The 23,458-nt window shown below is 34.2% G+C and overlaps 1 protein-coding gene and 1 pseudogene across 1 annotated transcript in view; one reads left to right on the top strand and one right to left on the bottom strand.

The window, feature by feature from the left end:
* The window catches only part of LOC107072268 (uncharacterized), a 497,052-nt gene that overhangs the window by 310,078 nt on the left and 163,516 nt on the right, over positions 1–23,458 (bottom strand). The gene's annotated exons all lie outside the window — the stretch shown is intronic.
* LOC149031440 (histone-lysine N-methyltransferase SETMAR pseudogene) lies at positions 1,182–2,241 on the top strand (annotated as a pseudogene).

Here is a 23,458-nt window from a genome sequence, read left to right as displayed (position 1 = left end):
CTTTACAGGTATTTTTCGATATCTTTGACTAAGGCGGGATAAATGATCAGATTTTATATAAATAAAAAACAACTGGTGAAGAAATATCAAGACAAGAATTTTTATTTCAATTGGCAGAAGAGCTTGGGACCAAATATCAAAAGGAAAGAAAGCTATGGTCAAGTAGGAAGGATTATCCGAACCCTAATACTGATGTTGACGAAGTTGTCGCTGGATAATCCGAAACAGTGGTATCGACACGTAGATAAAGTACAACGCTATTTAAACAGCACATACTAACGTAGCATAGGCAGTAGTCCATTTAAGTCCTTTTTAGAGTAAAGATGAAACAGAAAGAGGACATTGCCATTAAAACAGCTATCGAGGAAGAAGCAATTTAAATGTTTAAAGAAGAGCGCGATAAAATTAGGGCATTGGCGAAAGAAAACCTTTTGTCGATACAGGAAGAAAATCGACGACAGTATAATAAACGATGTAAGGAGGCAATACCGTACAAAGAAGGCGACGTTGTTTTTATTAAAAGAACGCAATTTGTTCCAACTATAAAGATTGTCGCCACATTTTTATAACCATATAAAAATTACACGTGTCATCGGAAACCACTGATACGAAGTAAAGCGTGTGGGTAAAGGAGAAGAGCCGCGAGTTACAACTACAACAGCGGATTATATGAAATTGTACCAACCAAAAGAAAATATTACGCATGCTTCAACTTTTATGAACATGCGGCAACTTTTTTGTGTATGGCGTAACCTTAGCAACGACTTATTTAGTTTATTAATTACATTTATCAATCTCATATAATAATAAATTAAATCAAATTAAATAATTACGATAAAATTAAATAAAAAATAAAATTACATTCTATTAAAAATATAAAGTATTGTTTAAGTTTAAAAAATATCTTTGTACATAAAATTTAATTAATTAAATAGGGAGTTTATAAATTATTATTATTATTATTGTTATTATTATTAAACGCCTAATAATATTAGGTTGGTGCGTATGAAATGTCGGATTCTCTTTACATGCGGACGTTTGTCTCCCTGTTTTCGTTATACTTTTGTCTTTGGCATAACCTCATTCATAGTCGTATTGTCCATTGCCAGAGACTCATTTCAGCAAAATAGGTTTTCTCGAAGGTCTTCCCTTTTGTTATTTCTTTTGAGTTTATTGCTGATATGAATTCTGCCGACATTCGCGTCATTTTCTTATATGAGTACAAACTTGGTAATAGTGCTGCAAAAGCTGCACGCAACATAAACCAAGCGTTTGGGGAGAATACGGTTAACGATCGGAAAGTGCAGCGTTGGTTCGAAAAATTTCGGACTGGCGATTTTTCACTGCAAAATGAGCCGCGCGGAAGACCCAAAACGTCTGTGAAGAATGATGACCTGAAGGCTCTAGTGGAAGCGGATCCAGCCGTATCCACGAGGGAACTTGCTATCAGGATGAAAGTTGACCATACAACGATATTGAGACACCTTTCTGAGATTGGCAAGGTTAAGAAGATGGACAAGTGCGTACCACACGCACTGACAGAGCGAAATAAGCTGGATCGGTTAAACGTATGCTCATCATTGCTAACCCGATTTCACCGAGAGCCATTTTTCGATCGGATCATTACGTGTGACGAAAAATGGGTTCTTTATGACAATAGAAAGAGGTGTGCTCGGTGGCTTGACAAGGATGAGGTTTGTGCCCATACTCCAAGGCCATCGCTTCATCCACGGAAGATTTTGTTCACAGTTTGGTGGAACGCGGCTGGGGTAATCCATTATTCGTTCCTTCGACCTGGGGAGACAATTACGGCCGAAAAGTACTGCCAGTACATTGATGAGATGCACGATAAGTTAAAAATTGTACGCCCATCGCTTGTGAATCGGCATGGCCCGCTACTGCTCCATGACAACGCTCGGCCGCATACATCGCACAAAACAATTGCGAAACTGAACGAACTGGAATATGAAGTTTTGCAGCATCCACCATATTCACCGGATCTCTCGCCGACCGATTTTCATTTTTTCAAGCATTTAGAGCTGTTTTTAAGGGGCAAACACTATGAAAATGAAGACAGTCTAAAAAAATCGATATCAGAGTTTATTAATTCTAAAGACCAAAATTTTTTTAAGACAGGCATCTACGCTTTAAAATCTCGTTGGAAGAAGTGTATCGAAGCGAATGGAGCATACTTTGATTGAATAAACAGCTTTTAAAGAAAGATATGCAGTTTTATACAATCACTTAAGAATCCGACATTTCATACGCACCAACCTAATACGTATTAAAAATGAGCTTAGACGACTGCATTGATAGTAATTTGGGGGAAGAAGAAATATTGAAAAATTTAGAAGAAGAAGGACAGCTCATTATTCGAAATTTACTTCCAGAAAAGTCAAAACAAAAATATGAGATGCGATACAGAGAATTTTTATCCTTGAAGGAAAAAAATAAATGTGATTCATTCAATGAAAATGTTTTCATAGTTTATTTTCATGAACTCGCCAAAATACATTTACCCTCAACTCTATGGAGTATATGGTCCATGTTGAATACTATTTTAAATCTGCGACATAACATTAATTTAAATATGCACAACAACCTCAAAGTTTTCCTTAAAAATCAAGCCAAAGGTTACAAACCCAAAAAAGCACAACCTCTAACATTGACACAAATAAAAGAATTTTTAAATAAATCTGATGATTCAATTTATTTGGCGACGAAAGTAAGTAGATTAAAAAAATATATTTACAGCTTTAAATTGATAATTCCAATTTATGCAATTATTAATATTTTATTTAAAAGGTCATCCTTATTTTTGGAATATGTGGTGCTCTGAGAACCAATGAATTTTGTGAAATCAAGACCAAGGATGTTGAAGATACAGGTACCTAACTAATTGTATCGATACAAGATAACAAGAATCACTATCCACGATCATTTATAATAGGAAAAGAATTTTATAATATCATCAAAAAATATATATTACTTAGACCTGAAGACATGGATACTGATAGATTTTTTATCAATTATCAAAGAGATAAATGTATGCGTCAAGTCATGGGCAAGAACAAGATAAGCGAAATTCCAAAAATCGTTGCCTTTTTTCTTCAATTGGAAAGCCCAGAAAAATACACGGGTCACTGCTTTCGCCGTACAACAGGAGCAACTTTACTAGCGAACTCAGGTGCTAACCTAACCACTGTTAAGCAACTTGGAGGATAGCGGTCAAGTACGGTAGCTGAAGGCTACATCGAGCATTCATTAGCCAATAAAAAAAATTGGTATAATAGCTGCTGATGAACAGACAGCGTCTACTTCCAAGTGACATGTACCTGCACAAGCTCCTGTTGAAGAAAAGATAGCTGCTGATGAACAGACAGCGTCTACTTCCAAGTGTCATGTACTTGCACAAGCTCCTGTTGAAGAAAAGTCAACCTCTGAAAATCATTTAGTACTTAATACTGACGAAGATTAGAGTCCGTCACCCTCGCATGCGTCTCTTGTAAATCTGTCAACTTCTGATTCTGAGAAAAATAAATATGCACCTAAATCATCTTCAATCATAAATTCACGTAGCTTATCTCCCTTTCACGAATTAAAAAATTTAGATTTTATTCGGGCAAAGAAACGGAAAATATTAGGAAGCAAAAAAAAGCATTTAAATGAAATTCAAATCGAGAACGAAGTGATTGATTCTTTGACCTTCGATACACCTTTTGTCACTTTCAAGAATTGTGAAATTAAACAGATTATAATAAATAATAACAAATTCAACTCTCATAATCAAGAAAATAATTAAATTTATACGTAATAACCTATTTATGTTAGTAATATTTAACAAAACAAATATCCTTAGAACATGTAAAAATAAATAAAATATAAAATTTATGAAACAACACATGTTATCATTAAAATCATTAATTATATATCCGACAATTTTTTTTATATAAATATGTTAATACTTATGTAATAGTTAATAGAAAAAAATAGCATTCAGTTAAATCATTAGAGACAAAAGTAAAATATTCTCTCTGTGATCATTCGGAGTTTAAAAATTTCAAATGTATTAATGATGAATTAATAAATAATAAATTGAATATTATATATATATATATATATAATAATAGTTCGCATGTGCTTAAAAATTGAAGCATGCGCAGTAATTTATTAAAGTATTCCTAAGGTTAAGAAACTAGTTCGCATGCGCTAAAAAATTGAAGCAAGCAACTAATTTGTTACAACATTCAAGCAGGAGGAAATGTCGCACTTTCGCCCCTGAAAACAGGTTCAAGCGGGCGGGAAAGTGGCACTTTGGCCCCTGAAAACAGGGAGCAAAAACGAACTTTCGATCCATGTGTGAGAAAAAAGAATAAACATAGATAGGCGGGTAAACGACGAAAGAATAAAGGATAAAGGAACTAATTGTCGGAATAAAAGAAAGACAGTGTGTGTGTGTTCTGTTCTTTGTAAATTGTAAGTTGTGTGTGTTTGAGTCTGTGAGAATCTAGAAGATTCTTGAGCAATATCGATGCTTTGTTTTTTGCATCGAACGTTTAGAAAATTCGAGAACAATTCGGATGAATATAAAGGAATACGGATTGAGACGAAGGGCAGTCAGTTGTAATAGTTAGTAGCTAATGATTAGTCGTAGTAACAGTCGCAGTTGTAATAGAAGTCATTATCAGGCGTTTTTAGTCGTTATCAGTCGTTACTAGTCGTTATCAAGTTGTAAGAGTAGAGCTGCTTATCTCAGTTGTTATCGTTAGATCATGAAGCTATTATTGTACTTTTTCTAATACCCATTTAAATATATCTTATTAGTAAGATTAAACTGGGTGTATGCTCACCTCGCATCTCTTACCTAAACAAAAAATCGCTACATTTGAGAGCTTAACCGGAATTGAAAAGGTTAAAGGAAATAGCTACCGTTAGTTTTACATAACGAAAGTTGTTAAGTTGTTCAGTTTCAATGTTGTCAAATTGCAAATTTGTCAATTTGTTAAGTTGTCAATTTTCAAATTTGCTAATTTGTAAAGTCGTAAAGTTTTTAAGTTGTGAAGTTATGAAGTGATTTAATTAAAAAACACCGTAAGATGACCGACGCACACATTGAATTCGTAGACTGCTGCTCAGATAAAGACTTGCACTCAGTATTTTTAATAAATTTCACTTACAGTTTTTAAACAATTTCACTGCAGATACGCTAAAATATTCTTTTTAGCGAATAGTTACCAGAAATCATTAATCTAAAACTGAACGTGTTAGAAGTTCTAACCGTCATATGTTTGTTTTTTCGTTTACTCGTAGTAACAACTACTTTTATCTTTTGATTGTTATACTCGACCTCGGAGCATTTTTTATTTTTTCTGTATTTGTTTTGTTCAACCAATCGTATCGTATTTCACAAAAACATTAACTCACTTCATACATAACCTTGACCTCTTGACCACAGAGTCTGACTCGTGGTAAAAAATTTGTGCTATAAGCGAACAACACGAGTCTAACTCGTGGTAAAGAATATTTGTTTTAAACGAGCGGGTACGCGGCGGAACAGTTAAATGGTATGGCGCGCGACCGATTTTCAACTTTTTCTTTTGGCACGCGAAATTTTCAGATATCACGTAAATCAAGGGGTTAGGAAGATTTAGTCTAGTTTCATAAAGTATAAACAAGAGACGCTTTATATTATAGGTTTATAGAATAATAGGCTTCTGTATAGCAAGAAAACCTCTATGACAGATCAAAGATATTGCGAGTGGTTCTTTTATATAATATGATTTCTTGGTAAAGCCTGGTATTTAACTTTTTGCAGTGAAAGAATGTGCCTGGCACGTCGTGATCCTTTTGTCCCAGAATCGCTAACGACATGCGTGGCACGCGTGACGAAAAATTCTTCGCCACCACAAGAAGTTAATAAAATATAATAAGTACTCGTATGTAAAAAGGAAAGTATCTATAATTCAACATTACAAATTTGTTATGTTAGTTTGTTATGTGAATCTGTTGACTAGTATTTTTTCGAGAGTAGTTTGCGAAAAAGGAGAATGTTGTTAAGATTTATGATATAGTAATTATTTGGATATCAATGACAATAAATCGTTGATTTAATATTCTTAATAATAGCCGAAAATAAAGTTAATTTAAAGTTGGAAGGTGATAGATGAAAATGATTGTACTAAATTTTTAATTCTTAATTAATCACTAAATCACCTGGATTTTACATTGATAAAACTAATTGACCTGAAAGTTAAAAATTTGGACGCTCGATCACGCCGTACTGAGCAGGTAGGATAGGTAAAGCTGGTTTGCGTTGGAATACAATATATTAAGCTGATTGACGTCAATCGATTACCTTTCATTTGTCTAACTATAACTGACCTAGACAAATTAACTATACACGCTCAATGAATGATAACTTGACGGAATTGATTGAAGTGTTTTCTAGCAGCACTTCCCTATGTTTTTTCAGAACCCCTCGAAGATAAAGCATTATAATCCATTTATATAAGCCAGTTATGTGTCCCTAGACGAAATGACATAATATCTGTTCCTTGAAATTCCTTGAAATTAAAAATATTATTATCTAAAATAAACTTGACCCACACCATGAGCGGACCCAGGGCCACACCCGCCCGCAAAACCAAGCAACCCAAGAGCAAGGAGAAGGACTTTGATTCAGTGCTTTTCTCTATCCAGAACTTCAGCCCCACTCTGGTGAGAGATGTGGAACGATTCAAGAGAGGATATGACGCGTCTAAGAAGCACACGGAGGATAAGACCAGGACAATGAGTCCGCCAAAGAAGATGAGCCAAAATGGCCTTTGGCAACTTCAGAACCAAGTGAAATAGAAGGAATGGAGGTGGAGATGAAAGAGTTGGAGCTAAGAAATCCCTAACTAAAAGAAGGAGAACCAATTGAGAACAACGACCTCCCTAATCCACACGCAATGGAGGCAGAAATTCACCCTTTCAAGGGTGGAGCGGATGATCAGAAGCTTGACACCACTAGACCCAACAATCCCCCCGAGCCAATAAGAGCTCTCTCTCTCTCTCATGATCCTGAGAGCCTGGAATCAGATGAGCACGAATTGGGTCAGGATGTGTCAAAAATGGGATCGTATACAATTCCCAAGACTCTAATGGATTATATTAAAGGGGAGACTCGGGATGCTCCTTTGTCTCTCATCCGGACATGTGACAGGTGGTGGCACGACAAGTGGAAGCGTCTGATGGATCCACCTGCTGATTTAAAGGCACAACATTTCCTGCACTGTATCCCACAACAAGTGTCCAGGGATGAGACTATGACAGGGCTAATGCTAGCTGCCAATTATCTAACTATGGCAAGATTGGAGCAGGACATGCAGTCTATTTGGAATGGTCATCAGGTGGGTCAATCCGAGATAAGATTTCCTTTCCCTCACCTGCTACAACACATTACTACAATGAGAAACATCCCTGACTTTAGAGCATTATCGACCTCAATAAATAACCAGATTCAGTATTTCCATGAAGTCATGACTATATTCAAATGTGAAATGGATAGACACAATGCAGCTACGAAAGCTATGCTAACAGACAATGTCCAGTCCTATAAGTCGGCTACCCTGGACTCACTTAGGGAATTGGACAACCTTATAGACCGTAGCCAACATGTGGCTGTGCTAATCGGTCAGGGAGTAGCCTTGAAAGAGGTTCAGCAGACCCCTGTACAGCTAAAGCCTGGAATATATACCATGCAGAAACCTCCCACCGGATCTCCTAGATCGAAGAAGGCTCTAAGCCCTCCCATTGACCTTTGATGGAATCTGTGATGGGAGAGCAATCTCTCAATAAAAAATATAAGAAACCACCTTTCACATTGTATAAGGAAAACCATGCTTACTTTTCTCGTATTGCTGATGCCTTGGCAAACATTAGGACTCATCAGCTATAATTGCAGGCAACTGGAAACGGCACAACCTGTAGTCTACAACCAACGATCATCATGCGATGATTTCATCAACCAGAGTGTAAAGTGTTCTCCATGAGAGGGCACCGTATTACAGGTTCCAAAGGAAACTTCAACACCTCATCAGACTTGCAAGTTTAAAGTACAGAGACAGACCATGTACTGCACATATTACAACAACCCCACACAGCTTGAAACCAAATCCAATGACTTTCAACTGATTAATTACTGATTGACTTAGTCAATCTAAACTCCGTTATTCTCTCCATCATATCGTAAAGTATTTCGTGTTTTATAGTTTTTATTCAACAGTCTTTGTTTTTTATTTATAATTTTTTCTTCGTTTTATTTCATATCATTATCGTGTAAATATCGCATATTCGTTTCTGCTAAAACTCTTGTCTTTCTTTATCTACCTTCCTATTTAAGATTCACATTAATATATTCCAAGTGTTGTATTGTTTTTTTTTTACTTATTGTGTCTTCTTTTATTCCGTTTCTCAAATTAATTATGGCACAAAATATTTTTATCTTACCTCTGATATACACAAGCTGCCTTCTTATTATACTTCACGTATTCTATTTCATCCGTATCCGATTATATCGGTAGTCTTCCACCATGCTTTTCTATATAATTTTAACACTCTAATCAATTTGAATACATTGCGTTATTTCAACGTAATTTACTCCTATAATACTATATTTGCTGTCCGGTTGCTTGTTCACGCCTACATTTCTGTAGTCCGTCCCTCCCATAGCTTTATTCTTTAGGTGTTATGTTCTAAATAGATTATTTAAATACATTGGATATTGTGATTTAAACAACTAAAAATAAGTTCAAATTGTATCTAGTTTAAACCATCAAAATTTGGCTCACTTGCCGTCTTTTAATCATATTACTAAATGATGTCGCCTTATCCATCTTTTAGATAAATAATTTGGCAGTACTCACGGATTCTTGCAATGAACATAGAAATGACAGAAGGAATAACAGATTTGCAAATGCAAAACTACATTTTACCAAAAATGCAATCGCGTTACACAAAAATCTAATGTAATAGAGGCCTCAAGAACACGAGCATCGTAAACAAAACAAACATTTTCCTATATGAAGTCTTTTTAGCTAATCACAGATTGCGAATACTCTACCTTCTTTTTATTGTCTTGTCTGAAGTATCGTACAATTGAAGAGACAAGCAATCAAGATAAGATCGTAAACCAAACACTAATATACTATATAATAAGATTACAGAGTTTAAGTGTTAGAGGCACAAACAGTACCCAACATATCCATCCCCCTCTTTCAACAATCTCCAAAGGATTGATGAAACCAGGAAAACAAGATAAAATCTTACAGTTAGATCCTAAATAAAACTACTAATACATAACAATCATATATACTCGACTGACGGTCAACAAGCGCTTGTGGCCCAGCACCAATGTTCTGCTTCAACTTCTAATATCTCGTAAACTATTGACGTGTCGATGACCTTCACTAAATACTTTTTAATGCAGAATAAAAAAAGGAATCGAATAGTGTAAAAAAGAATATAATGTTCCATTTAAAGAAATGCAGGTGACCTTGAAATCTCATCTATGTCTCCACCCACGCAAAAAACGTTCAAGCCAAAAAATGCCCCTTATCATACCGTGTAAGTTGCGTACATAAAATTTTTCATATTGTTATAAACAACGACAATATTCTAACTGGACAGAGATATTGTCCCACCCTGTATATCAATGAACAACAACTGCAATTACTGTCTGGTAATTTTTCTAAAATAGAAGATCTATGTGTTTGTCTAACCAGTTTGGACCATGGTACTTCTGTTATAAGAGTGCCAATTTACATTTCTCCTAACCAATCAATAAATACAATTATTGAATTCATCCACGAGAATTTAATAAAGTACACACAAAATTATTACGATAAAATTCCAATGATTTTAAGTTGGGATTTTAATGTCAATTTTTCATTAGATACGGTTCTCCCTTTAATTGAGTTCTTGGACAAAAAATTATATTTAAGAATGTGCAGCAGTCGCACTGATTCGACAACAAGATTCATCAAAACAAAGCAATTGTTTTCATATTTTAGTTACCATAAGCATACTAGTCTCATTTCTTAAAACTGAGAACTTGCTAACTGTGTAATACATTATGTATTTATTATATGTCAATAGAACGTACAATAATAGTAATATTATAATAAATAAATCCTACAATTATCCTACACCTGATACTCTGCATTCGTCTCACTCTCTCGAAATTTAGTTTTTTGAAGGTTTCACTTTTAACACGTGTAAAGTGTACACATGTTATTATTTTTAATTCGACTATTTGAGTTGTGCATACTGGACGCTATATTATTTTAGAAAAAAAATTAAAAATCAAAAATCATCAAATTCTGATAGTGAGAACAAAATTGATCTAGGGGTGGTACAAGTAGCTTAGGATCAAGCTATGTGTATCTATAGACGTTTCGTATATATAAAGAAAAAATTAATTTGATCTACTAGATAAGCATTAAGTGGTTTGCTACAGTAAATTTTCATTTTCATTAGTTTTAGATTCTTCCTTTTTTTGTTCGCCTAATCTCATTAATTCAATGAAGATCGAATATGTTGTTCCTTATTCTTCTGATAAGTCGAAAAAGAAAGCGGGAGAAAAGTTAATTGCTTACGTTCTGTGATTAGTCGAGAAACTTGACTCGAGATAAAAGTCTCTTTTAGAAAATAATGATCGAAGGAAAGCATCCTTAGAAAACAAGTGGGAAAGTAGAGTTAAATTTTTTTTTAAATCACAAAAAGAATCTTTACGTATTTTCGCTTTCAAACCAAGCTTTCTATTTTCTTGTTACATAAGAAACTTATAATAAAAATCATCTAAACGACTGCTCTTTTATTTTGATTGAAAAACTTAAAATGTTTTACCGAAATTATTTATAATAATTCATCTATGAAATCAATTCAATATCAATTACGAGTAACAGTTATAATTATGGATAGAAAATTCCAAATACGCATGTAAACTTGATATGTGATATCCTGTCATAGTCCGCAAATCTGTCTACGTTAAACATGCAAACACCTAGTTAATACTATAGGTTAAATAGAACCAACGATGAATACATAGGTTACAGTTTTGATTGTTGTTTGCATGGATAACAAAGATAAACTACTTTGACAATGATTGTAACATCAAAGTTGAAGGATTTTTAGACAATTATAAGTAAAAAATTCTACTCAAAAAAAATGATTTATAAAGCAAAACCAAAATAACAAAAGATAAATAAATCCATATTGATAGTGAATCCAAATCATGATTTAAGATGGAAAATACAAAATGGTGTATTAGATATAAATTTTTGTAAAACCTTGTATAAAGCAACAATAAGTCTAAGAATTATTATATAATGCATTAGAACAATGACAATAAGAAACAAACAGATTTACACAATCTGACATTTTCTAAGAAAAAAAGCTGAACAATATTTCATAGAAAACATCCTAAAACCATTTTTATTTCATTACGTCTGAACTAAAAACTTAATCTTGCATTTTTTGTTATAATCTCGCTGACGTGAGACTCCCGTGGTCGTTCTTGGAACTTTTCCAGAATAAATCTGGCTGTTTTGCAAATCTAATATTTTTTTATGTATTATTTCTTGAAAACATAGGAATAGCAACGTTTACAGAGTTAAATCCTCATTACAGGACATTGAATAAAACGTATTCTTACATGTTTTTTATTTGGCTGATGAAATAGAACGAGGAACCTTAAACTTTTTCGAAATATCAACACAAGCAAGAACAACTAAATCGAATTTACCAAACATCGGGAGGTTGTAGCGAGGGTAAAAAAAGAAAAGATATCGCATAATAAAAACGAATTTTAATCCAAGTGTTATTTTGGCTAGATTATTTATAATAAGGCATCAATATTAAAGTATGTTTAAAATTATTAATTATTTTTAAATTAACGGCATATGTAGCTTCAGTTTTATGCTCATTATGATAATAATGATTTTCTACCATTGCTCGATGTTTCGTTATTATCTCGTTCAGAACCTAACTTTTGAATTTCAATTAATGCAATTTATCAGTTTTCATCTATTTGAGTGTTTCGCAGTATATATACGTAACAAGTTTCTATCGTGCGATTTTCCACTTTAACAGGTGTTTCTTGAAGTGCTACTTGTCGTCCTATACACCATTTATCTTTCTTTTTCATTTACTTCATAAATAATGTATTTACGGTTATTGCATCGTTGAAAATACAACGCAAACTTGATGTACTTTTTACGATGCTCAATTCGTTCTTCTAGTATGATAAAAAAGGTCGGACTGAACGAAAGTGAATGTATGTGAGAAAGAGAATCGTTAAGCGTATACGTCTAAAATGACCAGTATATATTGATGATGCGTGATTAGTTTGCGAGAAATTACGCCACATCGTTCGAAAATCGGGAAAGACAAAAAAACACATCAAACGCTGTAATGTTGTTAGACGAGTGCAATAGGCAATAGTTATTAGACGGAAACAATGAATGACGCATTGGTTCCAAGCATTACATTTTTGATCAGCCGACTTTGACGTTAGATAAAAATCTTAAAAAATGATTGCAAGACTGGCTATTGTTGAAACTTAAATTTATTTTGTAAAGCGTATATTGTGAAAAAAAACGGTTATGGAACTAAATAGAGAACTTTTGTTGCGTACGCGTGTGTTTTGTCTGTTAGGCGACACCACTTCAGATAATCGCTTAATGTGTGTTGTGTTCGTACCGAAACCTCCCGAACATTACCGATCTGAAAGTAAGAAATATAAGGAGATGATGATGAGTATATAAGGAGACGAAAAGGATCAGCTGGACCACGCGCATTTGATATTGTATACTTATGATGAATGTCTGTGACGTTAATGAAGAATCAAATACGACGATATTATTTTCATTCAATTTAATTTAAAAATATTAAAAAATAATAGAAAAAAATACTCTTAGAATGCGTATTATGATAAATAAAAGAATATGAAACACTGTGTTGAATGCTTTCTATAGGCACGAATATATGGGATTCGCATCGATTCCCATTTACAAGTTCTTGACACGAGCATGCTTGACATCAAGAACCCTTTCAGAAAGGTATCGACATTCGATAGGACTCAGATGTGTTACTTATAGAAAACGATCGATATATCCAACGTAAATAATCTCATGGTAATTATCCTGATTATAAGCATGATTACCAATCGAGTATTCTAGTATTTAATTACTTGCATTAGAAGATCCACCACCTCCATCATTCATATCTACTATTGATACCATTTTCCATTAAAACCAGATACAGTAAAACACTTTAGAAATTAGCCAAATATTTAAATTACTTTTCTTAAATAACAAAAAATACGTCATTGTAAGACAAAATAAATGTAATGCTAGAACATAAATTCTGTTAAACAAAATTTAAAAATATGAAAACTTGTAAAAAGTGAATACTCAGTGGAGAAAAAATGAAAGAAGATCAGAATAAATTAGTGCGAGATAAAAGATAATTGCTCTAGTCAGAAGTGTGCATGTATGCGTAGGTATATTACTTATGTCGATTGACAGAAGCATTATTAGAACTACATTTGAGCCATTCAGTGCACACATCGATTAACTCCACTTTTTGAAAGATCTTAAATTTAAGTGTCACAGCACTTGGTATAGTCATAACTTTTTATATTTATAATAACTTTCCTGAATAATAAGGATTAACACCATTAAACGGCAAAATTTTTTTGGCCATTGAATAATAAGTAATACAACAACATATAATACTTCATCGCATTTCTCAACTTTTTGTTTTACGGAGTTAATCGATGTGTGCACTGAACGGTTCATTTAACAGACTAATCATTTTGACTGGTCGTACTATTTTAATTTAAAATTCCACTGCATGTAACATTTGATTTCCGAAGTGATTTTTGTAGCTATAAGTTAAACTTAACGTTACTTTATATATTTAAAGAGAATATACTCTCTTCAAAATTTAGTGCGCTTGATATGCTTTGCGCGCGCTTTTAGGTCACCTGATGGGGGCCCCGTCGAGTAATCGAGAATAATACGTTAGAAATAGATAGACAGAACAAAAGAAAGAACACGTGTTATTAAAAGTTATTAAGAATAAATTATTATAATTCAGTTATAAGTTAGAGTTGTAAAGAGAGACGAATAATTGACTTTAATTATCGTTTCTATTATTTCACAGGTATATGGTGAACTTTGTAAGTGTATATATTGTAAATAATAACATCAGTTAAAATATAACCTCTTATTTTACAAAAAAAAACAAATTTAGTTACTTATTCTAACAACTCCATAATATAAAATAATATTATATATATATATTTGTAAGAAATATATTTTTTGTTATCGACACTTATAAACAGTACCAGTCAAAATGACTAGTGCATGTTTCTATGAAGAAATTCTGTGATGAAATGGAACTAAAGCAGCTATAACAATTGATGGGTATTGCAATGTTTTATCGGCACAGAAATATGATTTCGGGAGAATCATGAGACAAAAGCAATACATATAGTGGCCCATGTTTCCTTTGTTAGTTCCGTTATCAGTATTGAGCAGATAACTGCGATCACAGCGAATATGCACAGTATTTAATTTGACAAAAAATTATGTACAATTAAATATATTGTATTATAATGAAGTAACGTGGATAAATATGTATTTGAGGGGTTATAGTAAAGATCTATCACTCAGTCTTCTGTTTTTTATTGAAATGATTTTATTGATCATTTTATAACGATACCTATTTGGAGATTGCGGCTGATATCAAGTTTCTCTTTCTGTCTCATAGGGTTTGTGTTTTTTTGATGAGAGATGGGTACTAGAAAGTTTTTTTTTACGCTTGCCGAATTAAAAGACGCTGTAGATGACCCTAATTTCTTTGAATGTGACGATAGTGGTGATGCTGATGAGCTTACCCCTGATAAAGTCAATATTGTTTCGGATATCGAAGGAATTCATGAGACTACATTAAAAAACAGCTGTCCCAGAAATGTTCCCGGAAAAAGAGGATAGAAAGACCTCCAAAAATCTCAATTTTGAGGTGAACAGCAGGATAAGGAGCTGATTCCAAAAGGTTCGGGAGTACGTGGGCGTCCTATAAAGACAGGACTCTTCGAAGTTAGGGCCCAGTTAGCCAAGAAAGATACCGTCCCCCAGAAACCGGAGGAAGATGCGCCGGCGGCCAACCCTGGGTTGCCAATAGCGGGTGCTGAACGCTCGGCCGCCGGGGAATCCGGTCAGCCAGAGACCCTACATTGACGGGCTTGTGGCCGCGACAGACACACGTCGGATGCTAACTCATTTCGTAAATGTGGTCACAGAATTACAGGAGGGCAAGAGGGCTTTAAGCGCCGGCTTCTGCTTCACTCCTCCTGCTTCGGTCTCGTTTTCGGCAATAAGGGCTACTGCGTTGTGGCGCCTTTCTCTATCCAATCAAAGATGTCGAGCGCAACATCTCCCAACGGACATAGCAAAGGCTGTTAAACCGAAAAAGGGACTTGGATCCACCCTGAGAAAAAAGAATAAATCCCTTGAAAAAAAGAACATTCAGAGGATGAAAGATCTTCGGGAGCGGCAGATTCCGTAAGATTTGCTGAACTTATACTGGATATCAACTTCGGCGATGAAGAACTATTACGATATTTAATACAAAATGGTGAAGTGAATGTCCAATTCGTAGATTTTAAAATTAAGGTTCCCAGGATTAACGAACTCAGTGAAGCGATCAACTATTTAAGAAATCAGAGAGTTGAGATACACGATGATAATCAAGAAAATTTAACCGTTTGAGTGCGGCGAAGCGCTATCGCGCTTCGCTTGTCATATGCTAAAAATGCGGACGAGCGCGATCGCGCTTCTCTTGTTTAGCCAAGAATGCGGAGACGCGTGACCACGCCGCTGTCCGTTAGTATACTTTTCGTATTAATTGAGAACAGTCGTATTTATATTTATTGCATTTATTATTAATTTCGTTTAATTGTGTTTTTCAATTATATAAAAATTAAAATAAGACACAGTGATAAAATTTAGTAGAGCCGTGGATAATGGTACGGTAGAAAAAATGAGCCAATGTTATAAGATAGATAAATTTCGATTTTAATTTTTTTAATCATCATTACAGTTATAGGACATTTGCCAATTTTTACAAAAACAATTTTTTATTTACCAAAATAAATTATATCAAAACAATTGGATAACCTTTTCTATTGTATCACCATCTACGGCACTACTAAATTTTACCACTGTGTTTTATTTATTTATTTGTGGTAAAAAACTTTTTATTATTTTAGAAAATATAAAAATTGTTTTCATTTTCTTAACAAGTGTTATACTGATAATTACAAAAAGCACTATGCCAAATTCTGATTCATCTGAAAGTTACTATGATATGAGCAGTAATGATGAAGAGTGTAGTAATGACTTTGAAACTGATAGTGGAAGTGACATCATCATTCCTTCTAAGAGATTACGAATATATAATATTAGTGATAGCAGTGATGATGAGGAAGTAACTGCAAGTGCCTCCAATGGCGATAATATAGATGAATTTTTACCCGTGAACACAATATTTTCGAATGAATCGAATAGTTTTTTTGAAGTACCTGGTCCAAAACATGCCCCTACTTCTGATGCGAAACAAATTGAATATTTCAATAATTTTTTTTCAAATTCGCTCTTAACTACAATGGTAACGGAAACGAATCGCTATGCTGAGCAGTTTTTGAATTCCGGAAGAAGATTGAAACGACGTTCACGCGCAAGGTCTTGGGTACCAGTAACTGTTACAGAAATGAGAGCATTTGTTGCAGTTCTATTAGAAATGGGCACTACAAGACGACCTTCAATATACTCCTATTGGAGTAAAGATTCGAGAAACATCCCGTGGTTTAGAAAAATGTTTAGTAGAGAGGATACCATTTATTCACAGATAATTTTTTCACAAGCATACACCTTGCAAAAGCATTGTTAGAGAAAAACACATATCTAACTAGCACCATTCGGAGAAATAGAAAATAGATTCCAAATGAGGCAAAATTTGCACAGGTTGGTCAGCCAAAATATTTCAAAAATGACAAAATACTTATGTGCTCTTTTCGAGACAAACAAACTAAAAAAAATCCCGTCATATTGATATCCACAAATTGCACAACAGGAAATATAACCGTTACAAAGAAAAAAGGTAATATTCAATCTGTAAAGGAAAAACCAATTATTATTCACAATTATAATAGGTTTATGAATGGAGTTGATGAATCCGACAAAATGTTATATACATATCTCGATGAGAGACGAACTCTCAAATACTGGAAAAAAGTTGTTTTCAATATTTTTGTCAGAATGGTGCTAAACTCTTACATTATATACTCAGAGAATTGTATGGGAAAAAAATTAACATGAATGCAATTTACTTCAAGCATAATTCATGATATAGAGAAGGAGTGGTTAGCAAGCAAAAATGAAACTGCAAGTCCAATAAGTAAAAAGTTTGCTTTAGAAAAATTGCCAGGACGAAACTTGCGACAGTGTGAGGTTTGCAGTAAAAAAAATGGAAACAGAATAAAGCGATCTAATTTAATTTGCGCTGTTTGTAAAAAAGGAGTTCATGGCGTTTGTGCAGCAAAACACACTTGTAATAAGTGAGAATAAAAAACATTTTTGTTAGTAAAAATTACTTGTTTTATAGTTAATTAAAACCATTTTTATTATTTTTCAAAAAAATAATTACGCATTTCGACGTCATTTTACGCATTTTCGAAATCACGCATCAGAGAGCGAGTGATAGAGCGATACAACGCGAGCGATTAGAGAGTGATTAGCGAGTGAGTAGCGAATTGCAGTAAGGTTTATGGGTTTCATGCGTTTTGTGAGGTAAGAAAGAGTATAAGATATTGTAGATTGATTTTATAAACTAATTGTAAAAAATAGTTATATTTGTCGTATAAAAGAATCTCTTCTATATCTTGAGTGGTACCGGCGACACAGGGAAATTAAATATATCCTTAACCGAATAAAAAATAATTGATTTTTTTACAATTTGCACTTATATTAACCGTTTGACTACTGAGGAGCCATATCGCGCTCTTCTTGTGTTACGCCAAAAATGCGAAGAGCGCGACAGCGCTCCTGTTTTTTTTTATGCCAAGACTGCGGAGAGCTTAATAATGATGCGCCAAAACACTAGAATTTGTGCGTCCAGTGCTTTGTGATTCTGTTTCAAAGTATTGCTTGGATTTAATTGTTATTGTAGGATCCGAAATGATCGTACGGTAAATGGCTGTATTAAAATAGCGCGCGTCCGATTCTATCGATTAAAACTATAGATCGATACTCGTTACGAGGATCGAACAACCACCAGTGACTATCGAAGCTCTCGTATAGTTACCACCACCTCTTGCATCCCCACCTCACACCACCCCGCCATACGCCAAGTGTTGGGTCAACTCAAAGGAATACTCATTCTATTCTTTGGCTGAACGCCTGTGAATACACATCTAAGTAGAAGCGAGAGAGCAAAGAGCTAAGTCAAAGGAATTTAGTTGAGGTAGTTAAGTCGAGGGAGTTTAAGTCGTTACGAGAGGTGAGAGGGAACGTAAGCGAAGCGGACAAGAGGTGAGATCTTTCCATTGTATTCATTTCATATTAACGTTAATTTCCTGCGTGTTCCTAGCTATATCGATGAATGAAAACACTAATGTTGAAAAAATTCTATCGTACCCTCTAAAACCCGTTCCAATGTGTATGTGTCACTTGGATGGATCTATTTATAAAACAGATCAATCTGCTTTATTCAAATGTTTGGAAAGAGATGTTCAAAGTAAGGTTTCGACTTATATCGACATTTGTTTAATAGATGGATTTTTTTTTATCCATTGTATTAAGGACTTGCTGATGACACTTGACAGTGTTTCGAAAAAAATACTGCATATGGTAACTAAAGACAAAGCCCATGAAATACACATAATTTTTGATAGATATTGGTCACCTTCTATAAAAGACTATGAAAGGTCACAGCGAAGAGGTTTCTCTGATAATCGTATGTACGTAATTTCTGGGCCAGAGCAAGCAAGACTAGCCGATTTTAATAAAGAGCTGAGAAACAGTTATTTTAAAGAAGCATTAGTGAATTTTTTAATAAATCACTGGAAACAACAAGAAATGATTCCGTTTTTAGGAAATAAAAAAGTGCTACTTAATTTCGATAAATACTATCAATATGAAATTAAAAATAAGAGCATTTTATTATCAATTAATGATAATTCTACGCTCGATTTGCCCGAAGAAGCAGATACAAAAATTGTATACCACACGTGCAATATTGAATCAACAGCAAATATTGTAATAAAATGCTCCGTTACAGACATTTTAATTGTAATGTTAGCTAATATAATTAATGTTCGACAAGGTAGCAAAGTTTATATACAAACAGGAGTTTGGAATAGCCAGAGAATCATTGACGTTTCAGCGTTGTATGAAACGTTAGGTGATTTATTCTGTCAATCATTGCCAGGATTTCATGCCTTAACTTGCTGCGATTTTTATCCTGCATTATTCAGGAAGAAAAAGCAACGCCCTTTACAGATCCTCAGAAAGAACGAAGAGTTTCAACAAGCTTTTAATCAATTAGGCTCTGAAGAATGTGACGAAAATAGCGTATTTACGGTGATCGAGAAATTTGTTTGCAATTTATATAATTTTAAGTCTATAAATTCTGTAAATAGTGCCCTATTCGCATTATTTTTAAAAATTTATAAAGTGAACGACTTAGACGAACCATTCCAGAAAAAAAAATTACAGAATTTTGATGCTTCGACTTTACCGCCCAGCCAGGCTGAATTGACGCAGCATTTATTAAGAACAAAATATATTGCAACAATATGGAAAAATGGTTACAAAAAAATACCGTCAATTTTAAAACCAGAGAATTCTGGATGGTTAATATCTGAAGACAAATATAAATTCAACTGGTTCGACGGACCGCAGCTGCCCAGTACAGTAAAAGATGTACTTGATACTGAAATTATTGAAGGTAAAATACTTTATCATAGAATATATAAAATTTCTTTATACTTCAATGTGTTAAGGCCCCATTATATTTCAGGCGATGATGCAGGAATCGAATCTGAGGAAGATTCGATATATGAAAGTGAAGATGATTTTCCATCTGAGTCAGACACTGCCAGCGAAATTGAGTAGTATCTGTTATTATTTTTGAAGTATTCGACTATTAAAGATATGAATATATATAACATAGTGTTACTTTTTGTCTTTCTAACAATATTTTCCATAATTAGAATCCGTGAACCTTAATATTTTTTTCACGCCTAAATTTCACGTTTTCAATCGTACTCTCCTGCTTTAGGCCCAAGTTTTGCGATGGCAGACTTGCAGATTTATGTTCAGCTATACCAAAGGTACTTTTTTCAATAGAAATGAATCTTGAACCGGATAAATGAATTTTTATGTAACCAGCTTTTCGTCTAAACCCTAATAGACCCAAAAGAAAAAATCTGTCTCACTACTTGGAGATCCGCAAAAATCAGCAGGGGAAGCCTGTATGAAAGATGTGCATACTTTGTTACAAAAAGAAGAGGAAAATGGTCGAACGCCAAGAAGCAAGAAAAAGCTTAAACAAACAACAACGTATTGTTTGAATTGCCGAAAATCGCCACAGATGTACTTGGACTGTTACAACGAATTTCATGCGACATAGCATAATATCATATGTTATCCTATACAAATTAATAAAAAATAGAGTGATTGTTTGGGATTTCATATGCCCAATTAGAACTCGCGACAGTTATCGCTCCGTGCGGACTCGCCATAACTCATCACGGCGGTTGAAGAATCACCGTGACGCCGGCTTCTCTGTCAGTCATCTCTTTGCTGTTACATACGTAACACGTGTCTTTTCATTACATCACAAAAGTCATCTTTATAGTTTTTTCAACCTTCGTATAGAACACACGTGTTTTCTCGTCTAAAGAATAAGTCTTCTCATAAGATATAAGTTCGGTGTGATTAATATAATCATCATCGCTCAGGCCTGCTCTAGTCTTCTCATAGTGTAAAATACGAAAGTTAACTGTTCAACGGCTACTCATTTGATTTCTCGTAACCGACACGACGTGTATGCTAGTTTGAATAAATCTGACAAATACATGCAAATGCTCGGCGTCAATATCTTTTAAGCCTGCTCATTTCCCAAACAATAATCAAACAATAATCCCCAATAATCCCAAACAATAATTGTTTATTATCATATTTTTTACTTATATAGGATATTATTGACTATACCTATATGAGTTCATAGTTTCATAAATGCGAAGTTTGTCAACATTTTGTAAGTATAGGCCTTTTTGGGTAACTTGGACAAACCTTAAAGAACGAGACACTGGATGTACGAAAATTCAACGTATGAAAAAAATGTAGAGTCAAAAACAGTGCGTAAACCTTTGAAGAAGGAAATAACTTTTACTTTGAACAAACTCGTTTTAGTATTAGGAGAGAAATTAAAATTATTCTTACTACAAGCAGGAAATATTGCACAAAAGTATCAAATGATGACACAGTTAAAAAAAATTTGTCAACAAATGAAGTGCTCATCCACATTGATTTTAGCGAAAATTATTGTTGCAAATACAGAGAAGAAATTCAAGCAGTTCACTTTGGTGGTGGTCGGCAGCAAGTTACGCTCCATACTGGCGTGTTATATTTGAAACATCCTGATGATACTGTAAAAACGCAATCTTTCTGTACTCTCTCTGATAATAGTCGACATGACTCAATAGCAGTGTAGGCTCATCTTAAACCAATATTTGATTGTCTTAAAAATCAAAGACCGAACATCCAGACTGTTCACATTCTAAGTGACAGCCCAGTTAACCAGTACAAAAACAAATTTGTTTTTTACATTGTTTCTCATCATTTGAAATATTTTTTGCCAGGTATAAACAATTTTACTTGGAACTATTCTGAACCTGGTCATGGCAAAGGAGCACCAGATGGTGTTGGTGGCGTTTTAAAGAGGTCTGCCGACCAAGCCGTGGCTGAAGAGAAAAATGTGACAGATTTAGATGCGTCGAAAAAAATACTGAGTTTAAAGTGTCCCTTAACCCTTTCGGCCCGAGCGGTGACTATAGTCACCCAACGCCCAACGCTCGCTCTGTACGAGCGGTGACTATAGTCACCCAACATTTGACGCTCGCTATGTACGAACGGTGACTATAGTCACCCAACATTTGACGCTCGTTATGTACGAGCGGTGACTATAGTCACCCAACATTTGACGCTCGCTATGTACGAACGGTGACTATAGTCACCCAACATTTGACGCTCGTTATGTACGAGCGGTGACTTAGGTCACTCGCGACTCTTCATGAGCAGAATATATATGTTATCTCCATGGTAATCCATCGCAAGTATTTTGCACTTGTTTTACGCTGCCTAATAAAACTGACGAAATGAGCAACAGTATAAGAAAAGTATTTTAACAGTACGCTTGTCTCGGCTCGCTCAGAAGTTCGGAATATTTTCACGGTATGTGTGAATTTTTCTGCATTATCACATCATTTCATTTTATTATATTTTTCGTTTATTTCGTACCCTTCAAAGATAATGAATAGGAATTGCAAAAGAAGGAAAGGAAACTGTTACTCCATCGAAAATGAGAGTAATGAGATGTACGACAAATCTTCGGAGTCCGATAGCGATACTGCAGTCAATAATATTTATACTAGAAAGAAGCCAATTCGTCGGACAAAAGTACTTAGCACCTCAGAATCTGAAGATGATAATATTGAAGATGCTTTGCCACCAACTTCTCATAATATTCAATGGACTACGGAGAATGCTGAATTAACATTTCATAACTTTGATCTTTCCAATTCCGGACTTCAGACAGAAAACTTAAAATTTTCCTCTACAATATTACATTATTTTGAATCATTCTTTCCACCTGATCTTGTAGGCTTTATTGTAGATAAGACAAATAAGTATTGGGCACGTATAGTAAGTGATAAGACGTGTAATGTCAAAATTGGAACAACTGTTGACGAACTCTACTGTTTTCTCGCTTGTACCTTACTAATGTCGCGAAATAAAAAGTTACGGCTTCGTGAATATTGGTCCAAGGATAAACTTTTAAAATCTGATATTTTTAGCGAAATTATGTGTAGAGATAGATATTTAGTTTTATTGACAATGTTGCATTTTAGTGATGATAATCAAAATTCTTCTGATCGTTTGCAAAAAATAAGTAGTGTTTCAAGCAGACTTCAAAAATCGTTCAAAGACTTGTTTTACCCGTTTCAAAATTTATGTATAGATGAAAGTCTATTACTGTACAAAGGTAGGCTATCTTTTAAACAGTATATACCGGAAAAAAGAAGCCGATTTGGCATAAAAACGTATGTATTATGTGATTGTAAAAC

Source organism: Polistes dominula, unplaced genomic scaffold, assembly GCF_049000335.1.
Source record: "Polistes dominula isolate Pdom_NZ unplaced genomic scaffold, Pdom_raw_medaka contig_21, whole genome shotgun sequence".
Classification (NCBI taxonomy): domain Eukaryota; kingdom Metazoa; phylum Arthropoda; class Insecta; order Hymenoptera; family Vespidae; genus Polistes; species Polistes dominula.
Note: the sequence above shows the minus strand (reverse complement) of the source record. Positions and strands in the feature narration are given on the sequence as shown.